Source organism: Bombus impatiens, unplaced genomic scaffold (assembly GCF_000188095.3).
Source record: "Bombus impatiens unplaced genomic scaffold, BIMP_2.2 scf_0581, whole genome shotgun sequence".
Taxonomy (NCBI): domain Eukaryota; kingdom Metazoa; phylum Arthropoda; class Insecta; order Hymenoptera; family Apidae; genus Bombus; species Bombus impatiens.
The window spans coordinates 267,944-282,144 of NT_177000.1; the positions used below are offsets into that span (position 1 = coordinate 267,944).

General features: G+C 45.7%; 1 protein-coding gene across 13 annotated transcripts in view; it reads right to left on the bottom strand.

The window, feature by feature from the left end:
• The window catches only part of LOC100742314, a 189,628-nt gene that overhangs the window by 110,414 nt on the left and 65,013 nt on the right, over nt 1-14,201 (bottom strand). The gene's annotated exons all lie outside the window — the stretch shown is intronic.

Consider the following 14,201-nt stretch of genomic DNA (forward strand, 5'->3'; position numbering starts at 1 on the left):
GGCCTCGGCCAACCTGGCCCGGCCTCTGCCGGCGCATCATCCCCTCGCCGCCGCCCTTCAATTTTCCACAGCGCATTGTCCTTACCATGCAGAGAGAGAGAAAGAGAGAGAGAGAGAGAGAGAGAGAGAGAGTTATGTTCTCTCCTTTGGAATTGACCAGATTCACGAACTGATGTCGACTGAACCTACCGGAATCGATGACTAGCGATTTATTCATCTTTTTACGAGAGACCCGTACAGAAATGTTCCACTTTCGATGCATTTCCTAGTTCTTTTATATTTCATATGGGGAAAATAAACATTCCAGTAAAAACGTTTGGAAGCAATAATTATTACCGTAATAAAATACGCTACGTCACAAAATCGAAGAACCGCTAAATTTGGAGCGAAAACATTGTCGATATTTGAACTTTGGAGCTAAATTTGGAGCGAAAAAGGATCTATCACCAGTCTATCTGGGCTCGTTTCAAAGAATAATGCCTCTCTCTGTTTTAACACCCTTGTATTCGTCTTTTTCAAAGATCCCTTTCCGTTACAAACGGATTGGCAAACCAAAGTTGCCTCTTTTCTTTTAAATTTTACAAATTCAAACGACCGTACGGAGTTAACGAAATTTTTTTCGGGATTAGCTTTAGGACGATTTTGTAAAACGAGTTCTGCGCTTTTCCGGCCAAAATCTATCGATCTTTCAATTTTATGGCGTAGATTAAGTTTTAGGTTAGGAATCTTTAATCGATATTTCCAGAAACGGAACCCGACGTTTTTCAGACCGAGAGTCTCGATACGTATAACGCTTTAAATTTTCCCGAAGTTCAGAAAAGGACGCGGATTACGCAAGACAAATTCTGTTTCCTGTATAAAAGCATAAAACTGTAACAACGTAAACCAATTGAAAGTTGGGACGTCGCGTTCGGGGCCGACGGTCTCGCAGCGCCGACTTAAAAATTAAGCGTAAAGACAGCAAAGTCTTGCCTGCCTGGGGGGTGAAAGTTTCCGACAATTTGTACTATCTAATCGAAAGATTTTATTTTTATCATCGCCACGCGTCGCGCATCGATTGCGTATTTCCTGCGTGCCATAGCGACGTAAAGAAGAAACGTCGATCGATTCGTTTCTCTTTTTAACGTTTTTAGAAATCAGAGTACACATCGCTGACCATTAAATCCATACCGTGTGCGTGTGTGTATACTATTTTCTTAAATGTTACGAATTCGACAAAGTTAAACCGACGGTACGATTGAGTAGAAAATTGAATCTTTGTTATTTGTCATCGTGCGAATGGCCGTACGACGCAGTGACTGGTCTGCGCGTGCGGCGTGCATCGTACACGAGGAATGATCGAGGACCAAGCAAATAGATTTACGATAGGGTATTGCAGTTGGGAGGAAAAACAAAACAGTTGCGAGTAGCGCGAATGTGTGAAATCTTTAAGGGTGTGACACGATCGACGAGAGTAACCGTCGGTTGACAGAGTGCCGTGAACGATTCGGTCGAGAATTTTTCTAGCGTCGGTTGATTCGTTAAATGCAAAATTATTGCGTTATAAAGAAATATAGAAATCTACGTACATCTTTGTTTATCCGTTTGTGAATGCAAGATTCGCTGTCCCTACAGTAATTTCCACGTCAAATGAAAAGAAGGTCGAGCGATGCGAGAACAACGGGTTGATCATGGTCGTTGAAATAAAGAGCACGACCTTCGCTTCGACGTTCCACGGCTCGTTGGTAATTCGCCTAATCGCGAGATTCGCGATCAACGTTACCACGATCGTCCCCGTTGAACGAATGCCAACGCCGTGCCGCCCCGCGTCCGTTTTATTATCGTTACCTCGAAGCGCGTCGGAGAGAAGTCCACGTCGGTGGACATTAAAGAAGATCTACCGAGGGAACGACTTTCTTCCCCTCGGCGCGCTATCGCATCCCCGAACCTAGGTCGTTCGATCGACCTCGCTCGTCGGGCATGAACCGGCAGCCATGAATGAACAGCTGACGACAGGTTTCACGCTGGGCGTACGCACGCGAACGCATCGCTCATTCAATTCCACTGTATTTAGTACATTCTATATAAAATTATATTATCCTTGGAAAAATTATTGTACGTTCTGCAATAAGTAGAACGTATTTAAAATAAATCGGACAAAAGGTATGTGCGTTCGTTCTCTGCCATATTTTTTATCACCTTGAGAGCCTAGGATTTCAATTAATCGTAGGATCCTTTTTTCTCGCACTCCGCGCAGTTGTCTAGCTCTGGTTTTTGCACGACCGTTATTATCCTGTAAAATAAGCGAACGAAGTCTGATTTTTGTTTCGAGACAGTAGGGTCGATATTCTTAACGGGAATCCGGGTAAACAGGCGTAATGGATAGAACGAAAAGTCGGTCGGTAGGATGGTCCTTGGATCCTCGCGCATTAACCTACTAAGGTTTGCGTGTCCTCCTTCTAAGATAAACCAGAAACTTCCTTTTCGGTGATATACGTCCTTTGCCTAGCGAATGCATTTCGAGGAAAAATATATTCCACGCGCATCCATAAACATCGCGTTCGACGGAAAGCTCGAAAACACAGCAAAAAGTCTTTAAACGTAGCTTCTGGATCGATCGAATTATTTTCATTTCATTTTACTTTCATAACGCGAGATACGAGCGATAAAATTGCAAGATGTACGGAAGGAACGCTTTAATTAGAATGTGGAAAGATTCTGGCATTTTACGAAAATCATACCCGTCAGCGATGCTTCAAAGAAACGAGGAAAAAGTCAGGCGACGTTCGTCGATGTCCCGGAAGAGGCTCGTCCGAGTCAGAGCGAAATATAAGAAGCTTTTACATTTGGTCAGCTTCCAACTGCGATCATCCGCTCGCGGACAGATTACAGTGGCCTACTAAACAACCGACAATTTATAATCGCGCGTCTTGATCGATCGTTCGCGCCAACTTTCCTTGTTTCTCTCCTTGGAATCTCGTCGTTATCGTTCGGACGACCTCGATACCGGCGCAGCGTCCCGATTTTCTCGGGAACAGCGTGACGAAAAAGATAGATAAGTTCGGAGGAAACGGGACTTTTTCGCTCTTCGATGGCTGTCGCGAACGAAGGTTTTATCAGCTGGTCGAAGATGGTCAGTTTGTAACGCGATCAAATCTATGAATCTTCTATGCTATATCGTATGGTACGCGGTTAAAACAATAAACTACGATCTGGCGAACAGAGAAATTTATAAAGAGAGGACGCATTTGAAAAGTTGTACGACTTATTATCGTGGAATATTTTTGCGCGCTGAACTAGAAGGAAGAATAAGAAAACATCTCCACGGAATAAAGCGCAACTATGAAAAGCTTCGAGTATATTATCCTTCCTACTTGCAAATAGAAAATTTTATACTTACGCGTTGTAAGCAGAGAACGTTTCAAAGAATCCAACGTAGATCTAAACAACGGAATTTCGTCGCACAACGATTTACATTACGCGCATTACGCTCACCAATCAATTGCGTTAAAAAGTCAAACTCGATCAGCCAGAGACTACCAACTTACGAATCGACTGATTAATAAATTTCTGGACGGTATCACGCGAGATGGTAACGCTCGTGGGTGCTCGCTCGTGATCATTTTTTCCTGGGTTACGGTTTCCGTATCGACGATCCTGCGGCGTACAGTCTAAACGGAAACACGGTCGTGACAGAGCAAACGTCGGCGAAAATTTAAGAAAATAGATGAAAAAGAAAAGGGATAACGAGACGTTGACCGAGAGAATCCTATTGAAAAGTTACGAGAAGACGATGTAATTGAGAGAAAGGTATCAGAGACGAGATTCCTTCCTCAGCTACGTTTTGTTACGAGCGTCCTATTATCAGCGTCAGTTCGAACAATTTAAATTATTACTTTCGTTCGTTGAAGTATCCGAATCGATCAATAAATCAATGTGACAACACAGAAATTAGGATATGTAATTTTTCGTTCGAACATCATGATTTAAGATCTCTACTTGATCGGTCAACGCCCTGAGTGAGTCAAAACGCACAATTTCGGCATAAAAAAAAATCGCGTTACCGTTTACAAGGTTCGCGGACGTTCTTTCGACGAATTCCTAGGATCCCTCGGTCGAGAGCCGTCCACCGGTTAGCTAACGAGATCGATTCAATCCGAACTGCGACGCGGGAAACGGTTCCGCCGGATCGTTATCTTCGCTCGAGCCATTGTCTCGCCAGGAACGACGACGTCGAACACAAAGCGATTCGATCGGTCGATCGCTTCGAACAGTTTCGAATCGCGATCGCGCGAAGTAAAGCGTACGAAAGATTCTCGACTGCTTTCGTGGGTTTTTCCACTTTCATCGACCCTCGAATAGATTGCTTTTTGCTCTTAAGAATTACGGTTGCAAGAAGCAGCCGGAATCGAGTTGGTTACGCGATATTTTAATGAATATGATAAGCGGAATCTCGCACGGCGACGAAAGATGCGTTAGCGGTATCTTCGTAAACGACAGAAAATTTAATAGCACGATGAAATGGTCGAGTATCGAATATTTGAAATTTAATCTGGAATCTGTAATTATCAAAGATACAGAGAGGTTGGGCTAGGTCGAGGAGGAAACCAAGTACATTTTTCAAGTGTCGTTATAACCAGTCGAACGAAGAAAGAAAGAAAGAAGGAAAGAAAGAACGAGCCACGTTCAAGTTTAATTCGATACTTCGTGTATACTCGGATAAAATTATTAAATTTTCAAAGCTGCCAGCGCAAACGCTGGACTTTGATTAACTTTCTCCAACTGCGTCAAAATGTCAAATGTTTATGCAGTCGAAACGACGATTCAGACGATATAATGAAAAAGAAAAAGTAAGAAGACAAAAAGGCGGACGTTAAACCTACGAATCGTTCGATAACGCTGTTGTGCTTGTAAACATACTGTGTACGTGACAAAATAGTCGCTATACTACGGTTCGTTCAACTGGTCCAGATACCCGCTATAAAGATATGCAGGTGGTGGTATTTAAACGAGACAGGGGCGTAGTCGTACTTGTTAGATGTACGGGGTACTTGGCGCTTTCCGCGCGAACTGACTACGGATTTTCGGAACTGACAGATTCGTTCCTGATAGGAACAAACGACTAGCGTTCGACTATAAGTGTCAGTAGTCAGGCCTGCTACCTCGGTTACGCGCTATGTCGCGCCAAGTTCCTTTTATATCCGATATCTCGACTCGTTTGGTTCCCAGTTAATAATAAAGTTCTAGTCTTGCGTATCAGCGTTGTCCGACAAAAAATAGAACTTGACTTGTAAGGCGGGTAGTAACGAGTAACTCGCACCGACGGGATGTCCGGTTGTAACAAATAAACCTTTCGGAATAGAAAACTATCGAAACTAGCGTGACAGTGCGTTCCTGTTGTTTCGAAGTTGACGCGCAAATTTTAAACCACGTTACATTTACCGCTTAAGTGTCGCGCGCGTATCTAATACTACGAAAATCCGGCATGTCCTATCGTATAGGTATTTCTGCTTGTTGTTGTTTGAGAAATAGTTTGGGAACTCTGCGATTTCTTTTCGATCTCGACTGAAACGAGAAATCGAAGATAGATCGTCCGGAGATGTTTCTCCGAAAAGTTTAGAAGCAGTTTGAAATATTGCGTAGCTAAGTATATCCTAGACAAAATTTCTGCTTCTAGCCGCTCGTAACACGCGATTACTTTTATTCCCGAGAGAACGAAACGTAGTCGTTTCTACGGGGAATTTTCTAAATAATTCATTTATAACGATATTATGTCGCGTCGACAAAGAACTTTGCAAAGATTCTACACGGAAATCACCTCGCTGCTACACACCAGATAACGTTACACGCCCTGGGACACGCGAACCTTTGGCAGCCACGATAATTCGAGCGATTGTCGAGACGAGAGCGAAGCCAGAGCGAAAGCACGTCGCCTTGGGAACCTCCTTCGCAGACGCACGGATTAATCGAATCGTTTGTCGCTAATTAATATCCGATTCCAGGGATCCGGTGCGCGACATCGGCGGCAATTCCCAGGTGAACCGTCGACATCGATCCGCCGTCGCGACGTGTCGCTTCGTCGCAGCATCGTCAACCGGATGCCATTGTTCCGCTACACCGTGTATTCGCACACTGTCGCAATTCCGTTGCATTACTAAGGAAAACTAGAAACCGAACGCTAAAGGGAAATTAAGAAGATAGAAACTGGAAAACAAGCATTAAGGTAAATGTCAGGGGAACGCTACGCGAGTGCCGTTTCAACGTTCGTTCGTCTTCGCGTGCAAGTCGAGGCATAGAAATCATTCCACGAAGAAGGAACGACACCGATCGGCCGATGGGAATTACTCTCTACAAGGTCCGAGTCTAGCGTTGCAAAAACGTTTTCAGCTGATCTAATCCGACTAACGCGGTATCTATCTCTGAAGCGATTTTAAAGATAGAAATAAATTTTCTGCGATAGACGTTTCCTCGAACATTTGTTCTTTCGATTACATCGAAATAAACAGCGTAGACCTTAATCGTTGATACTTGGCGACCACTCGTTAGGAAGACGTACGATCCGCCGTTGGATGCACGTGATTTCCCGCGTGCCTATCGTGCGTCTCCTGAACGAGCCCGTCACGGGATTTACGTTTCTTGAGAATTCAAGTTTCTTCCACTGGTCGAACCGTCGAAGAGCCTGGGTAAACGTAAAGCGAAGGGCAGGCTTGCTCTTTCGTAAGAATAGAGAGAGGAAAACGAAAGGAAAGGAGGAAGGGCGCGGTAGAATAACGAACGTGTCGAAGAAGATCGCGTATACAAGAGTGGCGGGACATAGATAAAAGCGGAAATAGGGGTAAAGAAAAGAGAAAAGGGTGAACGAACGAGGATCGAGAAAGTACGCGTTAACGGACATTGTACGAAAGGACAGGTAGCAAATGGGAGAAGGAAAATGAGCGAGACGAGAAAATGGGGCGTAAAACGAGAAAAGAAACAAAGTTTATCATAATCATCGTTAACGAGGGTTTTTCAAGCCGAAAGTAATCGAGAAACACGCTGTGTAAACATCGAACGAAAATAGTAAGTGTATATGCTTGGAATTTAGAAGATAAAATAGAGGCGGAACGAAGGTGGAACAGAGACTTAGAATCGAAATATCGTTCGCTGTTTTCAGGAAATATTTCTCTGTATATCGAATCTTGAAATAAATATCCGTATATCCTTGGTATCCCTAAAAATCCACCGTTCCTGTCGGATACACCTAAAATACGAAAACACGCGGTTACACTTGTAAAGTAAAGAGTAAAAAATGTGGTAGGGTATCCCGATCGCCCTGCTGACTGGAATTCTAGCCTGAATAACGGCGAACCGGATACGGCAAGAAGGGAAAGTAGAACGAATTCGCAAGAGGCTGCGGTGAATTTTTTCACGACAGCGGCGATAACCTCGGGAACGTAGAGGAGCTTCCGGCAAAATATCGGGCCAGGGGAGGTAGAAGAAGATCCTCGAGGGGTGACAAGTCGCTTGGGGTCGGTTCGGTGCGCTGCTGCGGCGATGACACACCGAGAAAACCAACGAACGAACGAGGAAACGCGACGGAAGAAGGGAATTCGCGCACCGGCTATGGATCCGTTGATGCGCACGTGCCCCTGCACGTGACACGGCTGCATTATGCAAAAGTTGGTCGCGCTACGGGGTACGTGTTCGCGCGCATGCGAGCTTGCTTCGGCCAGAAATTACCGGAGAGCCGACCGCTTACGAATAAGCGAATCGATCCATCGTCAAAGATGGAATCGTTAAACGGAGGACGACCGATCTAAATTTTTCGGTCGAAGCGATACGCAAGTCGTCGCACCGCGCTCCATCACCTCGCACGACGAGACTTTGAAAGAGGAACGATATTCGAGATGATAGCATAATCGACGAAACCGCTCGGGGATAGCGAAGGATCGTCGTGGTTGTCACGGTGATCGACAACGGTCAAAGTTTGTAATACTCCAACAAGATGATTGGTCGAATTCGTTTGCGTTACGTCCATCCGTCTTCTTAAATGATCACCTAATTATCGAAGAATTACGCGTATATCTCGAAAACGAAGACAATCGTAAGAAATCCACTAATTACTTGGATAAACGATGGTGTACTTTGCCATTACGTAACTGGTTGATCTTCGCGGTAGCGTGTTAACAATTACGAGTTCGGATCGAAACTCTCCCATGGATGTTCATCGGGAGTTTACTTTCATCGACCGCGGGCCAACGAACTTGCAGCAACTCCGACGGCCGATTCATCCTGCAATTATCGTTCGTACGTTCGGAAATCTCGCTGTGCAATTGGCTCCTATATTCGGAGGCTGAATCAGCCGCGAAAGCAAATACTCGCCGGGACTCGAGCGTTCCTTCGCCGGTTCCATCTTAATACGCAGCTTTCTCCGTGGAATTTGTCAATCGTTCGACCGCTCCTAGTATTCCTTCCGTGGAACGATATTCCCTCGGATAAAAATCGAAGAAAGAAGAATTTGAAGAAAAGTAATACAGCGATTTAGGTGATTAGAGGAGAAACCATTCGTGGACTGATCTTCTCCAATCGGAGACATCTCGACCGACGCACCATCGACTTTGCGTTTCGTCGCGTTTTCTTCGTCTTACGATTTTGTTCGAATTCTTTTCGTCGACGTAAATTCTACGCGTAGGAACCTTGAGAAAATAAACGAGGAGAAACGGGTGAAATCGAAATCAGAATTCTCCCGGAGAAAATAGTCGTCCGGTAGAGGAAGGAGACGGATAAATTTTCGTTTTGGAAAAAGTATGGTTGTCCCCGTTGTGTAAATAACGGATGGTCGCTAGTAGATTGCGCGTCGAAGGCGCGTTGGATCCTCTCTCCATCCAACCTTTCTATCTCTGCTGCAGTTTTAAGGTGCTTAACTGTTTCCCGGAAATACTTTCATTACACGGCGAGGTCTCGCGGGAAGCTCGCCACGAGAATGTGTGGAACTTGTTTCTCGCGTTGCTCTCCGACTAGCCATCTAGATTAAATCGATCGGAACGACTCGAAATCAACGATACCACTTGTTCGCGGATTTCGCTCGTCTAGCGATTTTGTCGGTTTCCCGTTACGGGATTAACTGGAACTGCTTCGTTGTACGTATTTACGATCGTCGATCAAAAAATCACGAATAATCGTGCATCAACGGCGAATACGAAAGCGCGACCAAATTACGCGCGACTTTCGAAAACAACCGACCGAATGGAGGTAAAATTTCGACCGAGGTTATAAAATTCGATTAACGACGCGATTCAACTTTGAAACGTGAAACGAAGAAAATGTCAGATTTACGAAGGCAATGAAATTTAAGGATGCGATTTAATATCCGAGAACGTTGGTAATTGCGATCACGGGCTATCGTTTCGTTGAGATCGAAAAAAAGGAGACAAAGCGACTCCGAGTCGTAGATCGAACGTCGTTCAGTTTCGAACGCCGATCTATTTTCAGGGAAAAGGATCAGAGGACTTGCAATTTTTCGAAAAATAATAACAAATATTAAAATCATGGTAATTTGAATAACCGCGTTCGACCGTCAAAAGTATCGCAGCTTTCTTCCATATGTTTCTTACGAAGAACGTCGTTGGTATTTTATCGCGCGAAAGTTTAAAGCAGGTACATCGTAATTCGGAGTTGATCGACGAATAACAAATGGTGGAGCGTACGGTGTTGTTATTTATCCCGTTGATATTATTTGGCTTCCATTCCAGTCGATCAACGCGGAGATTAAAGCAAAACAAAAAGGGATAGGTCTTCGTCGACGACGTAGATGCCGGATCCTTTCGACTTTAAAGTTCAAACACGCGTAACTCGCGTTCCGCTTAATTACGTGACACGTCATTTCGGACACTTAATCCGCCGCATTTACTCGTCCATCCGTAAAAGATTTACGATAAAAATCGAATTACAAAAAATTCCACGATCGGTACGAGCAACCTCCCACGAAGGATATCCTCGATCCTCGGAGGAGGAAGCAGATTACAAAGGAGAAATTACGCCGCACAGGTAACCGAATCGATCCGAATACACAAGGATAACGATCTTTCGGAATGTAATAACGGATTGCAGCTGGAAATGTAGCGTTCGCCTAGCACAACGGTATTAGTTGGACCGGTAACGAAATAACGCTCGACTAGCTGCAATACGATAGAAACCGGCTCTGCCTTCTAAAAGCTTAATCCAGTTGCAGGTACTATCCTTCAATTTCCTGAAAATCGATCGGACTGCCGCGTCGCTATCCTGACCTACCCTCTGAAACGCGATTCTCGCGAGTACGTGCCATAAGTGTATCGTCCTCCCTGCGCCAATGGCATTTAATTCTCGTCTCCGTTCCGCTACTCCGACATCGCATCCCCCGATCGTTTTAATATTCGTATCGTCCTCTCTTTCGAGACTCCGCGAAAACTTTTTCGGTTCGCGCGAACCTCGCCTCGTTTCCTCCATCCGGGACATCCAGTTTCGGAGATACGGTAGCGAACAAAGGTCTCGATCGTTGGACACCGCCAAGGACGGTGTTGCGCGTTTGCAGCTTTCCCTACATCCCCTAGATCCTACACGAAAGAAGCAACTCCTTAACGTCGGCCCCTGCCACTTCGTCGGACATCGGAGACGTACCGTTGCCTGAAACGCGAGCGCTTTAGCGGAATCCGCGTTGAACGCACGCTCCGCGATCGAAACGAACTCTACGCGAACCAAAGCCACGACTTCTTCACCGACACTTTGAGGGGAAAAACGTTTGAACCTCTTTCGGCTAAACGCGCGACAAGCCCGAGTCTTTATCCGCGCGTAAATTACGTTTTATTTATTCCGTCTGAGAAGAAAATTTACGCTTTAAGACATTCGATCTCGGCTCACTGGCGCGAACGATGAGAAGTTACGTCGAAATAACGCATTTCGCGGATTTTCCTCGCCACGTCCGTTGGAAAATGCACGAGCTCCGTGAATTCGCAGAATTTCTACCTGATTATTTTCGATCGCGCGAGTCGCAGTCGGCTCGAGAGAGAGGAATAAGGTCCTGTTGCGAGATTCTAAATCTCTCGATCCCACAGCGGAGGCAACCCTTTCCCATTCTTACCGCTTTATGGCGTTCGTCTGAAAACGACGGTCGGGTACACGCCGCTTCCACTTTATTCCGTCGTAAAAAACCTACGCTCATCCCGGAAGCGTAGTACGCTCGCGTAAGATGAGTGGTGCACAGTTCGACGTACTTCTCGTTGTCCCATTTATGCCATTATGCGATCGTCCCCACGCGTTTACCGTAACAACGATACGCCGTGGAAAATTTGAAAACCCGCTTCCTTTTACGAATCTACCTGTGATCGCCCGATAATTGCACGCGCGTTTGCAGCAAGGTGGAGGATGTTGCTTCTTACGATTAAAGTTGCGTTCGTTCGACGGCTGTTTTCGGCATCTAGGTTTACGACGAGCGCAGCTGCATCGAGGATCGCGTTCAGCCCTCTCTCGCTTTCCTCGCTGTAGCTCTTTTCCTCCCTTCGTCGCTGATTCTTCGTGTATCGAATTTTTAGCAACTGCGTTAGAAAAGAATCTGCGCCACAGTTTTGCGGTTCGTACGTCGTTTTAAAGGTACGTATTTTCGAAGGCGGTCTTGCATCGATCCATTGGCGGAGTTTAAAGCGATACGGAACAAAAGAAAGAAGGGTCGATGGTTTACTTACGGCAGTGTGTACGAGAAAGGGTCGAAGAACGGACGATGGCGGATAACGAAGGCGTTAATCGCGCGTTATCGCTCAGCTAGAGGAAAGTCGAACAACCGATTGGAGGGTGGTGAATGCCGAGAGGGCGTTCGCAGCTTTGTCGCGGATGTTTGAGGAATCGCGCCCCACTGGAGCGGAAGTTGACAATTTTCGAGCGAAGGGTCGCGTTGTTCTTTTCTTTCTTCGCTTTGCGCAAGGTAACGGAGCAACGGTAACGGTTTCTCCGTGGAAGCAGAGTAGAGGTAACGAGCAGAAATCTCGTGCGTTTCAAAACCGCGCGCATATAGGTGCGTGCAGAAGTAACGGCCGACGCGTTGATTGGCTAATTTATCGACGTTTTGTTCGAGGCGCAAAATCGTAAACGCATCGAAAGCTACATCGAAGATTTTTCTCGAAAATTCGAGAACGAATGTTGTGGAAACGAGAACGATCGCAGCTTGTCGTCGATCGAGACGGAGAGTTCGATTTCCTTCGATTTCCTTCGATTTACAGAGACGAACGGATGCGCGACGACCAACTATAAACAGCCCAATTACGTCTCGCGAACTTTTCGCTCGACGAAGGAAAATTTAAATACCCTGCAGCCGAACTAAACCTCCGAAGAAAGGGAAACGGAGAGGGATTAAAAAAAGAAGGGAAAACAGCGTGTCGAACTTGCTAATAGACGGGGTAACGTTTTTATCGCCGAGCTCCGCGGATTAATTAGAAAAGCGTCCAAGACTTTCAACGGGCGAAACTTGGAACTCGCCGAACCAGAATAGCCGGAGCCAGATTCGCCGCTGAAAACGAAATACGTCGAACGTAAACTTTCGTCGAGTCGATGTTCGCTTCCGATTTCCAGTCGATGCCCGTTATTCGATTCTAAACGATCTAACCGGCGTCGCTGATCGAATTAGTCGTTGATCCTTTTCCTCTCCTTTTTTTATATTTTTTCACTCTCTGTTTTTATTCAAGAACGGTAACGGACTACCGTCACTCTTTATTCGACGGCGATTCAATTTGATCGAATCGAGCTCTCGTCTCCCTTTGGTCTCTTTCTACTTCCACGTACGTATTTCACCGACGCGCGTATATATTATTTCACGCTCGATGGCAACGACGTGATCTATGGGGATTCGTAACGAATCTCGAGCAAAGGTATAGCGCGATACACGACTATATTGCCGTGATAACACCGTGGATCGTTAGAGCGGCGAACGGCGATTCGGAGTCGATTCGCCTAATGGTTAGATCCAGCCAAAGCTATAGCGATTCTTGATAGCCACTTAGGTAATTGGTAGCTCGATTCACGATCGACGTAACGCGTCTATGGTTCGCCGTAGATTTCAATTCCTCGCTTAATACGTCGTACACCGTGAAAGCTGGTTTACGCAAGATTAGCGGTAAGTTTACGCAGCGATTACGCATTTCTATGCAAAGTATCGCTACGTACGAATTGGTTATCGAGATACGGCGAACAATGCATCGCGGAGCGTACGCCGAACGATACGATATACGGTTAGGTCGGAACCTTCGCAAGGACGTTGCTGTGGCGCTGCATATCGCATGGCGCGACTCGAGCATCGATAGAAAATTAGTCGATCGATAAAACGAACGTATTTCGATGGCACCTGTTTAAGCACGGGCTATCGGCTTCGTTCAGAGTGAAATTCAAACGTCGGCTCTAGAAGAGCGATTAGAAAGACATCGATCCTGCCTCGAATGACAAATTCGACGGCAACGTCGCTATCGCAAGAGGGTCGGCGTCGAACCTATAATAGAGCCTGTGGTGGGAAGGAATCGATCAAAGCCTGGAACAGCTTAGTACTTCTTCGAACGCGGAGTAATGCTTTCGAGGATGTAGTCGTGACGATGCTATCGAACGAAAGGTAAGAAACGCGGATATATATGTCGGGTGTACATTAGAATTAGGGTTAGGGGCGTAAAGCGAATCTTCGTTTGGATTACGCGTCGTCGTTATGCAATAGAGAAGACATTGGCTAGTGCAAATACGATTACCATAGAACCGGACAAATAACCGTGGTAATTAGATACTCGAGAGACTAATGACAATGATCCTAGGTTCAATAACGAATCCGCGGACAACGGGACGGTAGTCGTACGCACTCGCAAAATCTAAGTCGGATTCTGTGTTAATATTCGCTGACCGTAAGGAGTCAATCCTTTTTGTCGATGAGACCGCAAGAGAGAATGAATTTTCGTCCCGGTGATACCCCAGAGGAAAACTATAACGGGGTGTGTCTAAGGACACGAGATCATCGGATTCGTCGGGGACATCCTACGTTCGGAAAGTAAGGGAAATTGACGTTGCTGCTAATTGGCCAATCTCCATATCAGTAGTTAGAAAAGGATGCTAGCTGCCCTTGAGGGAGGGTTGCTAGTGGGAGACGTCGTTCGTGGAAAAATAGGTCTCTCCTGTCTTCCCGTAACTGGGACAAAGACTGTGTATCTGTTGAAGGATTTTAGGTAACTAGATATTAGTGTTTA